This window comes from Miniopterus natalensis, chromosome X (assembly GCF_054644295.1).
Source record: "Miniopterus natalensis isolate mMinNat1 chromosome X, mMinNat1.hap1, whole genome shotgun sequence".
Lineage (NCBI taxonomy): Eukaryota > Metazoa > Chordata > Mammalia > Chiroptera > Miniopteridae > Miniopterus > Miniopterus natalensis.
In genome coordinates, this window is record NC_142103.1 from 98,860,714 (window position 1) to 98,867,678 (window position 6,965).

Here is a 6,965-nt window from a genome sequence, read left to right on the forward strand (position 1 = left end):
GGGGAAGAGCACGTAATGAGAATAGAGCCCGGCTGGGCGTGGCTCAGCGGTTGAGCATCGACCTAGGATCCAGGAGATCGTGGTTCGATTCCCGGTCAGGGCTCATGCCTGGGTTGTGGCCTCGATCCCCAGTCGGGGGCATGCAGGAGGCACGCGATCAATGACTCTCTCATCATTGATGTTTCTACCTCTCTCTCTCTCCCTCTCCCTCCCTCTCTCTGAAATCAATAAAGATATATTAAAAACAAAATAGAGCCACAGTTGTTTAACAATTATTCACCTTACTAACTACAGATAAAAGGTTTTCTTACAGACCCTGGGAAACTGGAGGATGTGTTGTAAGAAGAAAAGCAGGGCTGTAAAAAGAGATACATTTTGAGAACAGACCAAGGACAGGACATGCTTTGACTTGGTGGTTGTGCCCGGACCCTGACCCTCTCTGGGAGTTTGCCTCAGGAACGCTGACCATCCTCTGGTCCCAGGAATGGGCTGGGCTGTTTGTAACATCACAGAGGATTCGCCACCTCGTTATTGGGTCTGGAGCTCCTGAAGGCCAGCCTGCAGACCCTCCCCTCCCCTTTCCCTGTTCCGCTGGTAGCTCGCAGCTGCATGTAGTTATCCTTTCCCTCGCACATGTATGATCAGCCAACTGGCGAGGGGAGTCAGAGCAGAATTTCCAGGGTGACCGACTGCTCTCCCCATACTGCCGGCATTATTGGAATAAATGCTCACATATGACTCAGCCCTGTCTCTGCTTAATTTGGCTCAAATAGTAACAGGCAGTTAAGTATTGACAGGGCCAATTCCCTGGACTGGCCTTGTGTCTGCTATCAGGAGGATCGTGAAGCCGGCTTCTCCCACTCCTGCTGAGGTTAACTTTGAAAAGCGGTTAAGGTGGGGTCTGGTGTCTGCCAGGTTTCTCCACTGTAAAGTCACTAATTACCCATTTGTAATATTATTGGGGGGGTGCTTACAGGGCCAGGGCTAAAATGAGGTGAGCAAGGTGCTTAGGGCACAAAATGTAAGGAGACGCTCGCTCTCAGGGCCAGGCAAGCGCTAGTCCAGCCCCTGATAAGGAGATACTAGGCTCCCTTTTTAAAAACACTTTGCCACATAAGCAGTTCATCTGCCATCTCTTATCAGGTTCAGGAGGCAATCTTGCAAGCTTAAAATTATGTTATCAAATTTGAAAAACAAAATTCTGACGTCAAAGTTGATCTAAACATGAGAAGAGGAAGCGAGAAGCGCCATCTGGGTGGACCAGGAGGAAACAACAAAAGCAAAGCAAGTGGGAAAGGGCGGAGCAGAGGGCTCAGGTCGGGGTTACTGCGCAGGCCTCTGCCTGGGCCCCTGAGGTCATTTCTGTCCCCCATCGTGTTACTCCTCTTACTCTCCAAGTGAAGGGCTAATGGCTCCCCAGGCCCTGCAGGAGCTGCGCTCACCCACGGTTCTGCCTTTTTCTCCCACCATTGGCCGTGGATCACTGAGCTGTTCTGCTACAACAAAGCAAGCTCGACCCACTTGGCTGGGGGACTTTGGGCCAATTCCCTGGCCTGGGACATTACGTCCCAGATAGCCCTCTGGCCCTTTCCCTCCCCTCCTTCAGATTTGTGCTCAGTGTCCTCAGTGAGACATTCTCTGACCACACCAAAATTCCTCCCTGTGCACTCCCACTCCCTAGCTCCCTTTCTCTGCTTTACTTTTTTTTTCTTAAGTATATCTTTATTGATTTCAGAGAGAGGAAAGGAGAGGGAGAGAGAGAGACAGAAACATCAATGATGAGAGAGTCATTGATCGAGCCCACAACCCGGGCATGTGCCCTGACAGGGAATCAAACCCTGATCGCCTTGATCCTAGGTTGAGGCTCAACCACTGAGCCACGCCAGCCCGGCAGGGCTCTGCTTTACTTTTCTCCAGAGCACTTACACCCATTGCAAACCTGTTTCTTTGTTTCATCCACTCCACCCCCACCAGAATGTAGGCTCTACCAGGGGAGGGATTTTTGTCAGTTTTGCTCACTTCTGGATCCCCAGTGCCTAAAACATGCCTGGTACATAGAGCTCGGTAAATATTTGTGTGTGTGTGTGTGTGTGTGTGTGTGTGTGTGTGTGTGAAAGAGAGAGAGAGAGAGAGAATGAGGGAAGGAGGGAGGGAGGGAGGGAGGGAGGGAGGGAGGGAGGGAGGGAGGGAGGGAGGGAGGGAGGGAGGGAGGGAGGGAGGGAGACTGGAGGGGGAAAAGATCAGATAAGGTGGAGAGGTGTGTTGAAACTCGGTGCTACTGACTCTTAACAGGATGGATTTATCATGAAGCTAATGAAGCTTAAGGAAAGGTCCTAGCAACGTGTTTACATGGCCATATGTTTAAATTTGCAAGAGTAAAATGCTTAAGCTGCAATCAGTGAAAAACATCATCTCTTTCCATTCCAGGGTCCCCTCCTTCACACTTCCTGAGAGTGGCTTGGTCCTGCATCAACCTAGCTAACCTGGGCTATGTTCTTTCTCTTCCCTGTGTGGTTCCAGGTTAGCACTGGCCACTAGAGACATTTTGTGGGAGGCAGATGTGAACCTGCAGTCCTATTTTTGATGTTCTGGAGGTTAGTCCAGGGTGCCAGGCACCGTGGCAGCTCGTATGCAGTAGTGTCACTGATCTGATCCCCCACTTGGATGGCACTGGGCATCACTCAGGCCTGCAGCTCCTTCAGCTGCCACCAGATCTCCTACATTCAGTTCTCCTTCCCAACTGCTGGCCCAGCTGACTACAGCGACTTGGGCTCAAGAGCAGACACAGAGGCAGCAGCCCACAGATTTGTCCACCAGCTCCCACAGCTGCCAAAGATCTAACCCCATATTGAGTCCCTTACTCTACATGACACGTGGCAGTTCTCTTTCTCTGATGAACCCTGACAGACTTCCCCTCATGCTTGGGGGTACTGGAGTGGCCACAGGCATTTGGGGGGCCCACTAAGGGGAAGTTGAGTTAGAAATGCATTCGCTAGCACTCAGATATCTTTACATGGTTTACAATCACTTCCACAAATGGTTAGGTCACTGACAGCCATCCCAAGTAGGAATGGCTCCAGGAATGTGCCTGTGGCCCACTGCCAGCAGGCATATGGCAATATGATCATGTCTTAGGACACCTGGCACCAGAAGTGTGTGGGTAGTGGACAAGAGACAAGGTTTAAAATTGCAGAGCCAGAAGCAAGTCTATGGAAAGTTCTTCCAATCATAGTATCTGATTTTTTTTTCAAATTTTGTGATGTTTCTGGTATTTGTCAGTTTTTTAACATTTGTAATTTGTTATGCTTTCCTTTCTCATTCCAAATAATTATTCATTTTTGTACCTAATGCTGTATTGTTAAGTGGGTATGACTGTTCTTAAAGAGGGCCCCCAAACTGCATAAGCATTGGAACCCATGAGACTTGGGTCATTCCTTGCCCTTAAATATCAAGCTAGAGAAGTTGGCTTTTATCCTGGAGGCAATCAGGAACCATCACAGGATTGTGGAGGGCCTGTATGCCACAGCAGGGTCACACTGGCTTGTGAGAGCTGTCAAATTTTCAGGAATTTTACAAAGTGGTTGACGTCATAGTGATACTTTAAAATCAACGACTGTGGGAGTGTTTATACCACAGAAATTGGCAACTGCTACAAATCAGGCCTTCCTCCACCCCTATCCCCAGAAAGCCAGTTGTTAAGCACATACCAACATATCACTGGTACCAAGTGATTTCCTTGGTCATGAGAAAATATGTCCATAATTAATTTACTCTCAAGTGTAGCTGATAGAGAGGGGGGTTAGGGAGGGGAGAAAAGATAGAGGGCATCACAGAGGAGATGATGCTTAAGAGCTTTGAGTACATGGAGAAGAGAAATAAAGAAAAAGGATAGGAAACTCTCAAGACAAACAAAACTGTATCCACCCTCCAACTTTAAGATTAATCCGGCTGATCTTCAATTCTATGTAGCAGAGATTTTTGAGTTTATGTGTTGCATGCTATGACTTGGCCACTTAAGGAAGCACTGATTATGACATATGCAATGTAATATTCTAAACTGGATTTCTAATCACAATAGAAGGTCATTGTCTTTGCCTCTGGGGGGATTTCAAAGTGTATATTAAAATAAATATAAAGATAAATATTTTCACTAATATTCTAAAATTATACAGACCATATTTCATCTAGTCTAAGGAGCATGATTATAAGATGCACCATTATTTTATATATTAAAACACCAAGAAAAAATGCTGCCCACTTTACTCTGAAGTGTCATTGACCATCAGAAGAAACCTGATGTTAAAATGTGAAAAATGGCCCGGTGGGCATGGCTCAGTGGTTGAGCATTGACCTATGAACCTGGAGGTCATGGTTTGATTCCCAGTCAGGGACACAAGCCCAGGTTGTGGGCTCGATCCCCAGTGGGGGTGATGCAGGAGGTAGCCGATCTGATTGATGACTCTTTCTCATCATTGATGTTTCTCTCTCTCTCTCCCTCTCCCTTCCTCTCTCTGAAATCAATAAAAAAAATAAAATAAAATGTGAAAAATGTGAGTCTCAGAATCAGTGAAATATGACATAGCCCTTAGAGATCTCCTAAGCTAAAAGCATTGTTTGAAAAATGAGGAAATTCTAGCTCTGGAAGGGCAAACCATCTACATAGGCCTAGTTAGTGACAAAATTGGAACTCAGTTATCCCCCTGCCTAGATCAGAGCTCACAGTGACAGAGAATTTCATACATCAGAAATAGTGCTCAGAGTTAGCCTGGAGGTTCCTCTGATGTGCACAAATGTATGAATCATCCTCAGTTAAATTAGAAAATGCTACATAGGACAGAATGATAGCACTTACTAAAAAGGCCCTCATATCAAGCATTAGTTCCTATTACAGATTTCCAGCATCTATAATAGTGCCTAGGTGATATATTTATTAGCACATTGTAGGTTCTCAAAAATATTAGATGGGCATATCTGGTTCAACGACTATCTCGATGACTTTGGGCCAGTTACTTCATTCTCTCTGGAGCACACTTCTTCATTCACAAAATGGACACACTAATATCTATCTCTCAGGTGCCAGTGAGGGTCAAGTGAGATGGATCTATAAGTATGCTTGGCACAGTAACTGGCCAATAATAGGAACATCAGTGTTAGTTTCCTTTACCTCTTAAGTTATTATTGTTAGATTCAAAGTTGTTGAAATGTAAACATCATGAAGCCATTCAGAAAAACCTATATTTCTCTATTCTAGTGCTCTAGACTTGCACTGTCCAATATGGCAGTCACCAGCCCCATGTGGCCATTGAAATATATAATTAAATTAAATTTTAAAATGAATTTCCTCAGTCGCATTAGCAATATTTCAAGGGTTCAACATCCACAGGTGGCTATCCAGTTGGATGGCAGAGACACAGAACCCTCCCACCATTGCAGAAGGCTGTATCAGACAGTGCTGCTCAACACTAACAAAAGTACAATACTGCTCATGGTTTTTCTTCTCACACCCATGTAAGGATCGTCCCAAACATTTTATACCAAACTTCACTTGATAAATGTATTTGTGCGCCCTCCTGTGGCTAGAGATGAAAACTGGTCTGTGTCTGAGGTGAAGTGGGACATTTTATGACGGAGAGTTTAGAAATCTTTAGTAATCTTATGGCTAGAAAAAGTAACATAAAACACATATATGCATTTTGAATTCTCTAGAGACTACTAAGGAGAATCTATTTGAGAAGGTCTGATAGCGTCATCATATTATTCCTAAATCTCAGTGATTTTTGAACTACCCACATTTGTGGGGCACTCCCTGTTTTAACAAAGGACAATACTATATAACTGTTTCAGAGCGAGGAAAGACAAGCAGGATTATTCGATTAATGATTCCAGGTGCTCTCAGTGACAGCTGGCAACAAACAAGCTGGACTGTGGCTCCCCCAGTGTGGATGCGGGGAGTGTGCGTGCCCACTAAACTGAGACTCAACTTCCCACTGAAGGGGCACCTGTTTCTGGGTGCCAAGCATGTGGCCCTTCCCAGCACTCCCCTATGCAGCGGCACTCAAGCTCAGCCTGCTTGGTTTCTGATCCCAAAAGTATATTCCCCATCTCCCCACTCACCATGTCAGGCAGTCTCACGCTTGCACAATAAAACCGGAGATCAGTGGCGGCAGGTGGGGCCTCCCCCGGAGCGGTGGACACCAGAGTTCAGCAGCCTTGCCCAAGCACCCTCTCTTCTGATGCACAGAGCATGGGAACCAGCTCAGCCGCTGACTTCCTGCCCAGGGTTTCAGCCTCGCCTGGTGTGGGAAAGGAAAAATTAAATACTTTGTAAAGATTTAGTTTTTCTGAAGACAACATTAATATAGCAGTTCCACCCCACACCCCAGGAAAAAGTCAGAGAGCTTCTGGATTGGTGAACATGTGGAGATGCTGGGAGAAGGCATGGAAGCTACAGGCCCCTTTCCCCACACCTTGCCCTACGCATCTCTTCCATCTGACTATTCCTGAGTTTTGTTTTTTTTACAATAAAACAACAATCTAAAACAGATTATTCCTATACTCAGCTAATAGTTCCAAATTATACAAAAGCATGGAAAACTCTCTCTAATTCATTTTATGAGGACAATACAACCCTGAAATCCAATCTTAAAGACTAGCGGAAGGAAAGAGAGAGAACAGAAAAACCAAGGTGCTAGATGAAAAACTATAAATAAAATAATAGCAAACAGAACTCAATACATTAATAGAATCATTCACCATGACCAAGTAGGGTTTAGCCCAGGAATGCAAAGACTTTTGTTTTTCAGACCATTTTATTTAAAAAGAAATAAAATAAAATCTTATAGGTTTAAAAAAATCAGAAAACACAGAGAAGTATTTTATTTCATTTTATTTTTTAAATCCTCACCCGAGGACATTTTTCCATTGATTTTGAGAGAGAGTGGAGAGGAGGGAGGAGGGGGAGAGAG

General features: G+C 45.2%; 1 protein-coding gene across 1 annotated transcript in view; it reads right to left on the reverse strand.

Moving 5' to 3' along the window:
• The window catches only part of LOC107535660 (sal-like protein 4), a 47,999-nt gene extending 41,723 nt beyond the window's left edge, over positions 1–6,276 (reverse strand). Inside the window, exon 1 of the mRNA XM_087813606.1 lies at positions 6,115–6,276. The gene's annotated coding sequence lies outside the window, so the exon portion shown is untranslated. The remainder of the gene's footprint in view (positions 1–6,114) is intronic.
• Positions 6,277–6,965: the final 689 nt, after the last annotated feature.